Source organism: Myotis daubentonii, chromosome 6 (assembly GCF_963259705.1).
Source record: "Myotis daubentonii chromosome 6, mMyoDau2.1, whole genome shotgun sequence".
NCBI lineage: Eukaryota > Metazoa > Chordata > Mammalia > Chiroptera > Vespertilionidae > Myotis > Myotis daubentonii.
The window spans coordinates 63,231,501-63,245,461 of NC_081845.1; the positions used below are offsets into that span (position 1 = coordinate 63,231,501).

A 13,961-nucleotide genomic window follows, 5' to 3' on the forward strand; every position below is an offset into this window, starting at 1 on the left:
TTGCAGGCTCCATGGGTGTGTCTTTACTTTGCTGCAGTTCTGATTACTCCAACATAAGGAGAGACACCCTCATTATCAGGTAGCACCATCGTGGTAAGACCCCTGCTCAGCCTACTGCAGCGGTTTTAAATAGGCCATGGGTCGCCCTAGATGGGTTGGCTCAGTGGGTAGAGCCATGGCCTGCGGACTGAAGGGTCCTGGGTTCAGTTCTGGTCAAGGGCACATTCCTGGTTTGTGGGCTCAATCCCCAGTAGGGGGCTTGAAGGAGGGAGCAGATCAATTCTCTCTCATCATTGAAGTTTCTATCTCTGCCTTCCTCTCTGAAATCAATAAAAATATAATAAAAAAAATAAAAATAGGCCATGAATCAAACGCTGCTCTTTATCCATCCAGTCCTCCCTCACTCTCTTTTGTCTTGGTGTGCCCCCCCCCCCCCCACACCCACTCTGCAGGGGTCTGTAAAATGGGGTCAGGATTTCTGCTTCCACACAGCCCTCCTTCTCTGCCCATCTCTGTCCCCAGTCGTGGGGTCTCTCCCTCTGTCCTCTCCATATAACTTGGTGGGCCCTGCTCTGCCCCCATCTTGTGACCTCCTGTCTGCAGCCTCCCCTTTCTCCTCCAGGGTGGAGCTCCCCAAAGGCGTGGTGTGGCTGTGTGGGGCGGGGCTATACAGGGTGAGCTCAGGCTGGGTGGAGGAGAGCTCGGGTGAGGGACACAGGGAGGAGGGAGGGACGTGGAGCCTGTCCCGTGGGAGAGGCACGGGGCTCCTCCACTCAGCAGCTTTTCTAGGCCCCTGCACAGCTGTCGCCCTCTGCCCCTCACTACCTCCCACTTCCTTTCAAATTTTGGACTCGGTTTTTCCGACTCAGCCCCGCCCTCCTCTCTGCTGCGTCCTAAGTGCCCGAGGCTGCCCCTTGGCCTCTGGCAGGCGCACCTGGCCTCCCCTCACTCCCCCTCCCCCCCGCTCCCCCCCCTCCCCCAATGGTGCTACCCAGTCTCCTGGAGTAGTTAGTGAAACATCAAATAAAAAGAAGCAGCTCTGAAGATTATAAATTGTGCACTGAGAATGGCACAGGCTGTGGAGGGCTGCACAGCCTAAGCCTCTCTGATCACACATATCAGCCTCCTGCACCACCAGGTCCCTCCTGGCTCCTGCCCCACCCGCCCCTGCCTGCCTCCACTGGGGGCTCGGGCCAAACCCTGGGAGCTTCCTGAGGGCTCACCTCACACCTCACTTTCCAGTCCAGCCCACCAGCGCCTTCAGCAAGCTACCCTATTAGTTGGAGCATCTGCCCCCTGGTGGTCAGTGCACGTCATAGCGACTGGTCAAGCAGTCAAACTCCCAGTCCAGGGGACAATTTGCATATTAGGCTTTTATTATATAGCATCATGTTAATATATACTGAATGCCTACTTGTGCCAGACACTATCATAGGTGCCTGGGAATCATTAGTGAACAAAGTATGCCCTCAGAGTTTACATTATAGTGAAGGGTGGCAGGAAAGACAGTTAATAAAATGTAAAAATAAACTGTACAGTATGTTAGAAGATAATATGTTCTATGGGGGAAAGATCAAGGGGAAAGCTGACATGGGGGTGTGCTGATCGGTTGCAGTAGGCATGAGGATAGGCTTCAATAGGAAGGTCAGATTTAAATAGACTAGGTGAGGGAGCTAGTCGATCGGATACAGGAGGAAAGACATTATAGGAAGAGGGAACAACTTAGAGAAAATACCCTATGGTGCCTGGCATGTTCAAGGAACAGGAAGGCAAAAGCAGTTATTGCTGACTAAACGAGGGACATGTCAGAGGTAAGGAGGGAACACACCAAATAGGGCTTGTAGGCTATTTGTAAGGACTTTGGCTTTTACTTTGAGTGATATATGGAGCCCATTACAGGGTTTCTCACAGAAGAGAGGCATGTTTTAAAGAGGATTAGGTTGGCAGTTGTGTTGAAATAGACCATAGGGGACCCAGGGAAGAAGCAGGCAGACTTGCAGCAGTCCAGGTGAGAAATGGTGGAGGCTGAAAGCAGATGTTAGTCATGGTGGCGATGGAATGTCAGATTATGAACAGAGGAGGATCTTTATCAACCACCTAGACTTTGCCCTTCCTCGTCCATCCATCCAACAATCACTTATAGAAGCCTATTTTATGTGAGGCACGGTTCTAGCCTGTGAGAATACAGCTGTGAACTTGACCTACAAGCTTCTTCGTGGCGCTTACATAAACAAATTTACAAGCATGATAATGGTCTACAGTGGGAACTGCTGTAAACAAATCAACAGTATATGATCTCAGAAAAAATAGAGGAGTGGAAGCTGGAAAAGACCTCAGAGGAAATGACATTTGAACTGAGACTAGAAGAAAAGGAGCCAGCTGTGCTAAAAGTCTGGAGAAAAGCATTTTAGGGAAAGGGAAATTGCATTGCATGGTTGATTTACAGAAAGACCAATGTTGGAGCATAGGGAGCTGGAGAAAGAAAGCAGCAATTGTTATCTCTTCCTGAGACTAGCACAACAAATGGCCATGGCCCTAGACACAGCAGCCGTGGGCAAACTACGGCCCGTTTGAAATGAATAAAAAAAAAAAGACCGTACCCTTTTATGTAATGATGTTTACTTTGAATTTATATTAGTTCACACAAACACTCCATCCATGCTTTTGTTCCGGCCCTCCGGTCCAGTTTAAGAACCCATTGTGGCCTTCGAGTCAAAAAGTTTGCCCACCCCTGCACAGGGTCTAGATTGATCTTTTCTGGTTTCATAATATTATGCATCACATCTGGTAACAAGAAATTTAAACGTAAACTGACGTGAACATTCTATACCAGCCAGTTACTATTATCAAGAACTAGAAGCTGAGGAAATATAGTTAGTGATAAATCAAACAGCAGTTATTTTGAACCATATTTTAAATCAATTCTGTCCTAATTTGAAACCTAGCTTACCTCCTAGGTAAGGAAAGAAGACATAAAACTACTTAGGACAGCTTTTCTGCTTGGTTCCCCCACAGACTTCATTCTGTTTGAATACTGTTGTATCACTGGTTAAGTTTGGTAAATTTTCATCTTTATGACTGGCAATTTTTTATTCTCTCTCTTATCTTCTGATTCCCAGGATGCTGACAATGTATCCACTATGATTGCCCATCTCCATTGAAATTATAGTTTAACAGCTGCTACTGACCTTTTTTTTTTTTTAAGCAACTCTTTAAAGTCAAGGATATATTTTGAAGTACTCATCTCATTAGTGAGGAAAACCAATCAAAACCCAAGACATGTTCTAAAAGTTTTATCCTAGTATAATACACCCGGGCCGGGGGTGGGGGGCGGGGAAGGGGAGAGGGGGGGATGATTAAGTGTTTACAATCAGATTGCTTGGAAACTAGAGAAATGTCTATTGAAACAGTGAATTCAAAGCATATGTGAAGTATGCTAGAGGAAGAGGAACTCGTAATACTAGATTTTGAAGTATAGGATAGTGTGTGTGTGTGTGTGTGTGTGTGTGTGTATTGTTTCCTTGAATTCTGAGATTATGTGACCTTTCTTGACCTCTTGTAGGAGGCCAGTATCTTCCCTCTGGAGAGTTGCTAACAAAAATGCTCTCTTGGCATTATCCTGATGATTAAAGGCTGATGTCCTTGTTTGACTTATTACATCTGTTTCCAGGCCATTTTACCTCAATAAATACACTTAGCTGAAGCGTTTATGACAATTAATATTGTATGCTTTTTCCATAGTGCTTTTTCTTAAAACAGTATCTGCTTTGGGAAATCAGTATGTGATTACCATTTTGACTGTTTCAGTAAAAAAACACAACTTTTTAAAAAATATATTTTTATTGATTTCAGAGAGGAAGGGAAAGGGATATAGAAAGAGAAACATCAATGATGACAATCATTGACTGGCTGCCTCCTGTACGCCCCCTACTGGTGCAGGGGGCAGGGGGCGGATTGAGCCCGCAACCCCGGCATGTGCCCTTGGCCGGAATTGAACCTGGGACCCTTCAGTCTGCAGACCGATACTCTATCAACTGAGCCAAACCAGCTAGGGCAAAACACACAACTTCTTAATAGATTCATAATTTTTCTACCTTGATTCCCTCCTAATGCTATCATAATGATTTTTTAAAAATATTTCTTTCCACTTTAGTAGGAACACGGTAAGAAGAAGTAGACCAGAAGTTCCTGTCTGGATGAGGGGCTAGGAGGCTTATTTTTATTTGCCTCTGTTGATTTTTATCAATACAAGTCTAGACAAAGAGCAACTAACAGAATCCCTTCACAGGATTGAAAGATAGGAAAGTAAACAAAATAAAACAAAAATATACATTTCTCAAGAAGCAATTTTGAATATCAGTTTATTTTTTAAGCCTTTAGCAGGGGTGGGGAACCTTTTTTCTACCAAGATCCATTTGGGTACTTATAACATCATTCGTGGGCCATACAAATTTATCAACTTAAAAGTAAGCCTGCTATATTTGGTCAAACATTTAATTAACTCACCCCTAATGCCTTGGCAGGGCCAGACCAAATGATACTTGCCGGCCTTATATGGCCCACGGTCTGAAGTATCTCCTCCCCCCTTAAAGATACCTAATGCCTGTTTCTCAAAGTGGCAGCAGTCAGTTTAAATAATAAATTTGTGATAATTGGCTTTCAAATCAAACTTTTTAATTGCTGGAAATGGGTGTTTTTTATGGATGATGTGTTAAGCGTGCTGAGAAAGTTCTGGAAGTTCTGAAGGGTAGAAGTCCCAGGTCAGGGTGCCAGCCACTTCAGTTCCCGGGGAAGCCCTCTTTGTGGCTTCTTGCTGAGTCCTCACATGGCCTTTCCTCTGTGACACCAGAGAAAGACTTCTGGTGTCTCTTCCTCTTATAAGGACAGGGATCTCACTGGATTAGGGCCCAACTCTTATGACCTCATTTAGTCATAATTCCTCCATAAAGACCCTATCTTCAAATACAGTCACATTGAGGTGTAGGGCTTTAACCTATGTATTTTGAGGGAACACACCTGGAAGTGAGTTGTTTTTTCTGTCCCACCTTTAAATTTTCATGAAAGGGCTTTGACTGGCCTAGGATCCATTAACTGAAAGGTACCATTATTGGCCCAACTTGTTTCAGAGCTTACTTCTTGCCAATATATGGCTTCTACTTAAGGAGCCAATGCTCTGAAAAGTGTTCATATGTTAAATATATAGTATTATAGGTCTGAAAACATACTGCATGCACTCAATGCATTCAATCAAGGGTGAGTAGTAAGTGTTAAACATACATAAAGGTTATGGTTCTTTTTTTTTCTCTCCAAGAATAACATATAGAAAATATCCTGGTAGAAGAGAGAAATGAGTAAATTGCAGAATATCCTGTTCAAGGTTTTAGTGTCAGGAGAAATAGAAATGCTGAAATATAAGGGATCTGAAATTCATGTTGTTTTGGCATCTGAAGAATAATTGCAAATAATTTGTTTTTTTATGGGGTGCTTTTGAGGGCAGGAGGAGGTGTGATTGGAGAAATTCAGAAGATTTAGGCAGTTGCATTTAAGATGGACCCGAGTGGAGATAAAATGGCTTCTGAGGGGGATGTTATACTTAACTAAGCAAGATTTTAAAATATTCGGGGAAGTTGCCGAAACCGGTTTGGCTCAGTGGATAGAGCGTCAGCCTGCGGACTGAAAGGTCCCAGGTTCGATTCCGGTCAAGGGCATGTACCTTGGTTGCGGGCACATCTCCAGTAGGGAGTGTGCAGGAGGCAGCTGATCGATGTTTCTCTCTCATCGATGTTTCTAACTCTCTATCTCTCTCCCTTCCTCTCTGTAAAAAATCAATAAAATATATTTTAAAAAAAATATTCGGGGAAGTGAATTGTCCTCTTGAGTAAGAGTAAGGGTTTCAGGAGGTGCTAACAAGGCTCTACTTAATAATAACCTAATGTCGCCCGGCTGGTGTGGCTTAGTGGTTGAGTGTCAACCTATGAACCAAGAGGTCATGGTTTGATTCCCAGACAGGTCACATGCCCTAGTTGCAGACTCAATCCCTCGGGGGGTGAGAGGGTGCAGGAGGCAACTAATCAATGATTCTCATCATTGATGTTTCTATCTCTCTTTCCCTCTCCCTTTCTCTCGGAAATCAATAAAGATATATTTAAAAAAAATGAGAATGGTGGAACAGAGAAGACCTGCTCAGGAGACATGAAGTGGTTAATGCTATGTTGTGCTAATTATGCTGAAGTTCACATGAACCTGGGAACCAGTCAAGGTCAATTTACGTTAGTGTCCAAGCAGCCATGTTTCTGACTCCTACCTACCGTCGCACAAACACTGCTATCCTTCAAGGTGTCCTAAGTCATTTTGTGAGTCATCAGTACATCACATATGCCCAGGAACATGATTTTCCGTATTCCTTTCTTCTTCCCTTCTTGTCAAACTGTTTCACCAACACCAAGAGAAATCAAGTCCACCAGGCACTACTCTGTCCAAGATTCTGTCTTTGCGTACTCCCAAGCCTACTTTCTCTGTGTCCCAGGGCAGAACCGGTTTGTATGAGGAAAAGGGGAGCACTTTTCTTTCATGTATTCATTCAACAAACACTGAAATGCTTACTATGAACCTGGGAAGGTTCTCAGCTCTGAGGTGTATGTATATCCATAAATAAGACAGACAAAATCCCCGCTCTCAGTGTTACATCCTCAGCTATGCTCCCTCAGCAAGACCTTGAGACAGCAGTTTTGGAAGTGAGAGTCTTGCTAAGATTTTGGTGAAGATGGCTGTTGCAGCTTTGGGCTTCTGCTAGCATGTCTCCCATAAGAACCTCATGTGCCACAAAAGAAGCAATGATTTTTAGGCACACAATGTCCCAACCCATACTTAGAAAATAAATGACATTTTTGTTTTGTTGATGGAACAAAAAGTATTCAAAGCTTTAACTCTGCCTGCTGCATTTTCAATGTTTCACATGATTCTAGAGCAGCAATTTTCAACCTTTTCACCTGACTGCACACGCAAACTAATTACTGAAATTCTACGGCACACCAAAAATATAAATTTTTTGCTGATCTGACAAAAATAGATATAATGTTGACTTGTTCACACTGGGCGGCTATTGTTGTGTTGGCTGTTGTCATGTTTTACATGACAATCTAAAGGAAAAGAGTCAGTGCCCCTGGCTAAATAGTCTGGTATTGCATGTCTCCCAAGTGCCGGTGGCACAGCAGGTGAACATCGCTGTTCTAGAGCCTCAGCTTTGTCCTTGAATAGTCACTTGGCCTTTTGTGAGGAGCTTCCCAGAACAAGTTATGAGCTTGTCCCCAAAGGTGGACCTAAGTTGCCACCTCTTGCAAAACAGAAAACAGTTCTGCTTTCAACATGACATGGATTTTTGGCATTTGATGCATCAAGATTTCAAAGTTTTTAGGACCATGTTTCCGTTAGATTCAAATTCAGGGAATTGTGACTTCCTTCTTCCCTTTCCATCTCTGCAAGGAAGCTGCTCTCAATGGCAGCCTGGGGACAGGAACTGGCCTTCCATGAGCCAGCGGCAGGTCTACTTTTCCTCTTCCCTCATCTTTCAGAGGTCATTGCCTTTTCACAGTGCATTGTGATAAAAGGCTTAGGCCCATAGGATGTGATACTGTTATGGTAGGGTAGCGTTTTCCTGGAAGGGAAAAACAAGGAAATAAAGACTTTACTTAAAATGGCTCAACTCGAAATCAATGCTCACAAATCAATCCAGATTCAGTAGCATTTGTTGATGGAGTGTTTCCATTTCTTTTTCTGTACCCTCTTGAGGACTTGAGAGATGCTGTTAAGGGGCCAAGGCACCACTAGGGGGTAGTATTGGGTAGGGAGAAGGAAAATTTCACATTTACTTATTACCATAAAATTAAATATTTTAGTAAACTTAAATTTAAAATATCAGCTGTAGCCAATCAAAAGTTATCACCTCTGAATTCCTATAACACTGATCACATATATAGGTGATATCACCTACTGAGGGGAAGACTATTCATAATGAGCACGTAAGTGTAACATGTATAACTTATCTGTCATTACTATTGAAGCATCATTTTTAATGTCCCTACCAATTTATCATTGCCTCTCACTGAGTGCTTGACAAGTGTTAGGCATTATTATTACTGTTATAATGTTAGTCATTGTTATTTCATAGTAGAGGCTTATTCTGACCACTTGTTTGGTTTAGTTTAGGAGTCAGAAACACTGAAACTCACAGAGTCTAACACCTTTTGGTGGACTTGTTTGGCTCGTAGGGTTACTACACCTTGTCCTTTCAGCCTGGCGCACACGAGGGGGGCACTATTGGCAAGCACTGTGCAGCACAGAAATCTGAGGGGGGCCCAAAATTCCTAGTTTTATTTTAATGATGACGGCCTTAACATCTGAAGAGCAATGTACTATACTTGCTAACTCTTTTTTGAAGTTACAGGGCCCACCTTCTTAAGCTAGCTTTAACATGCCTTTCTTCTCATTTAAAGAATATTTAAAATTTGGAGACAGGAATAATATTTTTTAAAAACTTTAATTTTGAAATTCAAGTCAGGGAAAATTGGAAAAAAAGAGTGAAATCAACAGTTGCTTCTGATACCATCTGTATCAGAAAATTGTTATAATCTTACACATATGCTTTGTGTGTGTGTTTCTGTTCACTAAGCCATTTTGAATTATAGACATAATGAAATTTCACTCCAAAATACCTCAGCACATTATCCAATGTAGCATAGTAGCATTATCACATTATTTCCCAATATACTGGCCGTATATTCAATTGCCTCAACTAACCCCCCAAACATCTGTGGGTTTTTTTTCAAGTCAGGCTCTTACCACAGACCATATACTATATCTATTTGTTATATCCAAGGCTCTTATAAGCTGAAACAGTGCTCCTCCTTCCATTTTCTTTTGTCAATTTGTGAAGACATTAGGTGCGTTATCTTATAACATGACCCTAACACCTGTGCACTTGAACTTCATTGTAACTACAGTGCTCGGTGTTGAAAGTGGGGGCACCGTCTGACGGGTGGTGCTGTGAGTCTTCATGAGATACTTATGGATTTCCTTTGTTTTCAGTTTCAATATTGATGTAAATGTTACATTGTCACAATATAGGATTGTGACATATTTATTTTACAATTCCCTATATTATCTCTTTTCCTTTGCTATCAATGTTTCTAAGATTTTCACAAACTTTTTTCTTTTTAGATTGACCATCCAATCATCTTCCACGCATGCTTCTTATTCAGAGTTTGCCCTCTACCAGGCAGGATGTCAGTGGACCAGTTGTCCAAGGTGGGTGGATAAAATAAACCTTCCTTGGAAAACAGAGTTTACAACTCACCATGAATGTTTTCCTGCAACACTTCAGCAAATGCAGCTTCTAAAAACAAATATTTATAACATCAAGGTTACAAGTAGAAGTCCTAAAAACTAGTAAGACAAATTTTTGAAGATTACTGGAAAACTCTTTCCTTACCTTAGTCACAGAGTTAAATAGAAACTCAATTTTTTAATGCAAAATACAGAATAAGCAAAGATTTTACTTATATTTTGTGGTTATATATATATATATATATGCTCCATTCCATTTTATACAAAGTGAATTGTAAAACTTCTGTTTTGTATTCTCAAATGTACTTACTAAAATAACTTCTTAAAATTTCCCTCAACATTTCCTGCTTAAAACAAAAACAAAACAAATGAACACAAAATAAATTTAATATAAATTAAAACTGAATCAAAGATATTTGGAATTTGAATAATTTATTTCCAAATAGTGGACTCTGTATCCTAAATTGAGCACCATTGAATTCCTTTACTCCTACCAATATGTATAAAATATATAAGGTTCTCTTTCTTCCTAAATAGTTAAGCTGTCTCTGGGAACTTTATTTGTGTGTGTGTGTGTGTGTGTGTGTGTGTGTGTGTGTGTGTGTGTGTGAAATTGTTTTGAGGAATACTCATTACTTCAGGCTCTCATTTGAATTTTTTATCCAAAGAAAGTTTGGTCAGTTTGATTGATACTGAGTGGAGAGGCATTTTGGGGGGGGGGGGGGGACAGATACGGGAGGGAGGGAGGGGGAGAGGGAGAGAGAGAGAGAGAGAGAGAGAGAGAGAGAGAGAGAGAGAGAAGATTCCAGCTGCTCATCCTTTCTGCTATGTGAACAAAACAATATAAAATCAATCCTCTACCTTCAGAGGGATAAAAGAACAGGCAGCTCAGATAGGCATTCCTTCCACACTGGCCTGCCTACTTTTTGTTTCTGGGCTCTTGTCCATTGGATACATCTAATAGCCAGGTAGCCTTGGGCCAAGTTGGTTTAAGACAACCTTCTCCATTGCTAGTTGGATATCTGCATTTCCTTTCTCCCTTGGAGACTCAAATGTGTGAGAGAAAATAAGGTTCATGCATTTATTGGTTTGAAACATTGGTTATGAGAGTCTTTGTCTTAGCTGCATTGATTTTGGCTTTATCAAAATAACTAGGAGTTAACTAAAAGCCCTAATTCCTTTTCACAAAGGCCATGAACACTCCCTCTAAATAGTTAATCTTGGGGAAGGAGGTCTGTGGATTGAGAGTGGGAATTAACCGCAGGGAGAATAATGGGAGATGGGGGACTGGAGGTTCAGATAACTATGGAAAGCAAGCTCTGTGGACTCAGAGGTAAATAAAGGGTGGTCCAGTTGAGTAGATGACAGGCGGGCCAACCTTTAAGGGATATATGGTGGTTTAAAATAGATCCACCATCAATGGGGGAGTGAAAGGGGACATCTGTAATACTTTCAACGATAAAAGTAAAAATAATATACCCACCAATTCTTTGACACTCCTACTATCAAGAGGTGGAGTCTGTGTTCCTCCCCTTGACCCTGGGAGGTCTTGTGGCTGCCCTGATGAACCAATGTAGCTGAAGTGATGCAGCGTGACCTCCCAGGCTAGGTTAGAAAAGGCCATGTAGCTTCTGACAGCTTCTCGAGGGACACTCGCTCATGAAGCTTCAGCTGCCATGTAGAAAGTCACCTGAGGTCACCAAGTGGGGAGACCGCCTAGAGAAAAAGAGAGAGAAATGTCCAAGGAGCCCCAGCTGTACTAGCCTGCAGATGTGTGAGTGGTTCCAGCCCAGGCGCCAGATCTGAGTGAAGCAGCCTCCAAGATGACCTAGTCCCAGCCACTGCCTGGCGGCAACTGCATACACTCCAAGTGAGAACTGCTCCGCTGAGTTCATGCAGCCCAAGATCAGCGAGCAAAAGAAATAACTATTATTATTTAGGGGTAATTTTAAAAAATGTTTAGGGGTAATTTTTAAAAAATATGTTTTTATTGATTTCAGAGAGAGGAAGGGAGAGGTAGAGAGAGATAGAAACATCAATGAGAGAAACTTCGATTGGTTGCTTTCTGCACACTCCCTACTGGGGATCGAGCCTGCAACTGGGGCCTGTGCCCTGACTGGGAATTGAACCGTGACCTCTTGGTAGATGGGATGATGCTTAACTAACTGAGCCACACCAGCCGGGAGGGGTACTTTTTTTTATGTAGGAATAGATAATTGAAACATGGCACTAAAACATTACAGAATACATTGGAAGGATGATGCAGATAAACTCAAGTTCTCTCATGAAAATTCTGGGAAAATGCAAAAAAAAAAAAAAAAAGAAATTCCAGTTTTGCTGAAGTAGCTGGTGCCCTTGTGCGGCAACTAGTTAAAAAGCACTCCTCTCTAGCATGTGTATCTCTGCTGTGTATTTGTGTGAAAAGCGAGGGAATGAATGTCATTTCCCTTTACCGGGGATGGGTTAGGGGGAAGTTGGAGCTGCAGGGGAGGAAAAATAACTTTCCCTTTACCCTTCTGAGTTCTTGTCTGAAATCTCTGTAATAAAAGGCAGAATGACAGAGAAAACAAGTAAGTTTATTAATATATTTACCTTATGTATACATGGAAGATACCCAGGGGAAAATTATTAGCTTCCTGAGGTGGCTTAGAATTTAGGCTTAAAATACCATCCTAACAGGGAAAGGGGAAGGGAGATTTAGGACTCTTAGGGAAAGTAAATGATTTTTAAGGAAGATAAGCAGGCCCTTAGAAGAATAAATGGGAGGTATGATAGTTTGTGACAAGCTTTATCTGGGTATGGTATCTAAAAGACTTCTAGTCTTTTCTCCTGTGACAAGAGCCAATCTACCTGGTGATGAAACTCCCAGATGAGAGTTATGGTAACTGAAATCCTTTTGGAGGATCTGTCTTTAAACAGAAAAGGTGTACAGGATTCAGAGAAAGCCTCTCCATGCATTTGTGGTTTCTCATGTGCACGCAGCTCAAACATCAATACATGGAAGCAGCATATCTTGGGATGGTTTGTCCTGAAATCCTACAGCCACACTTTGGGATGACATATTCTGCTGCCCTGAGGACCAGAGGCATAAGGGCAATCTGGGCAAAGCTCTCCTCCTTGGTGAGAAGAGAATCAGGAGGATGAAGGCTTCCCTTCCAACCTCTGGGTGCACTTGTGTGAGGGGCTGATGCTTGGCATCCACCTTGCAACCAGGAGTCGACAGAACCAACTCCTGACTCTGCAGAGGGGAGAGATGGGAAACCACCAGTTATATCTTCATTTTGCTGCTGAATTCACTGACTTGGAACTGCTGGCCACTGGACTTCTTGCTAGGTAATAAACGTGCTTACTGTTTAAATTCCTCTTAGTAAGATTTTCTTTTGTTTAGAGCCCTAAACATAACTGATGCACATGACATCAAGTTGCTTCCAAGGAATGAATGGAAAAAACATTTTTTAAAAGCCTTTAGTGTATCTCCCAAGAGGTTACCTTCCTAAAGTCCCAAAGGAAGCTCAGCAGAGAATGAGCACTTACAAAAACAAGGACTATTTTGCTGTTTTTTCCCTTTCTCGGGACACTGTTAGCAAGTAGAAGTAAATCAGTGAATGAATCTTTTGTTCCTTCTGTTTCTGCAAATTTCTTGTGTAGAAGGAAATGATTTGGAATCCAAAAGTGAAGTCTGAAATGCTATGTCAGATTGTTACTTTTAGGACTTGGTAACCAAAAGTCAGGGGTTGAAATAAGATTCTTCCCTGTCTGTTTTTAACATTCCAGGATAGTCAGTGGTTATGGGCTGAATTATGTCTTCCCCAGGTTCATATGTTGAAGCCCTATCCCCCCACCCAGTACCTCAGAATGTCACCAAATTTTGGAAATAGGGCCTTACAGAGTTAGTTAAATTATAGTGTGGTCCATAGGGTGGGCCCTAATCCAATATACTTGGTGTCCTTATAAGAAGAGGAGATTGGAAGCCAGCCAGTGAGTCTGCTGACCTGAATGTGTTTCTGCAGAAATTCAGAGAAAGCTGGCAATAGTAAAGCCATGTTACAAGCGTTAAAGACATGGAAGTCATTAAGGTCCCTGAAAATGGCTGTAAGAAAAGAAAGAAAAAAAAAAAGAAGAGGAAATTAGGATACAGAGAACACCACTTAGGTGAACACATAGTGGGAAGGCAGCCGTCTGCAAGCCAAGAAGAGAGGTCTCAGAAGAAACCAAACCTTCAACATTCTGATCTTGGACTTCCAGCCATTAGAACTGTGAGAAAATAAATTTCTGTCATTTAAGTCATCCAGTCTGCAGTATTTTGTATGGAAGTCCTGGCAAACATAATACAACAGGTGTATGGCATTTGACTTGTGGTGATGTAGGTTACATTTTTTTTTCATCACTAATAAATGAAGGGATGAAAAAATTGCAACAAAAGAAACATTTCCAAGTAAGTTAAAGTGCTATGTTATATCCAGTGTCACTTCTTCTGAAGGGCTTAGCATTCTCATTAGGTCATCAGCTTCCTACCACCGACATTGTGTGCTGAATAGATATTTACAAATTATGGTTTGAAGGTGGCATGAAATTATTTGGCTTCCAGTTTGCCCACAGGTCTCAACCTAACCTTGGAA

The 13,961-nt window shown here is 41.9% G+C and overlaps 1 non-coding gene across 1 annotated transcript; it reads left to right on the forward strand.

The window, feature by feature from the left end:
• The first annotated feature begins 13,310 nt into the window (after window positions 1-13,310).
• On the forward strand, window positions 13,311-13,440 carry LOC132237823 (small nucleolar RNA SNORA33). The gene has a single exon (XR_009453649.1). It is a non-coding gene; the product is annotated as a small nucleolar RNA SNORA33 (small nucleolar RNA).
• Window positions 13,441-13,961: the final 521 nt, after the last annotated feature.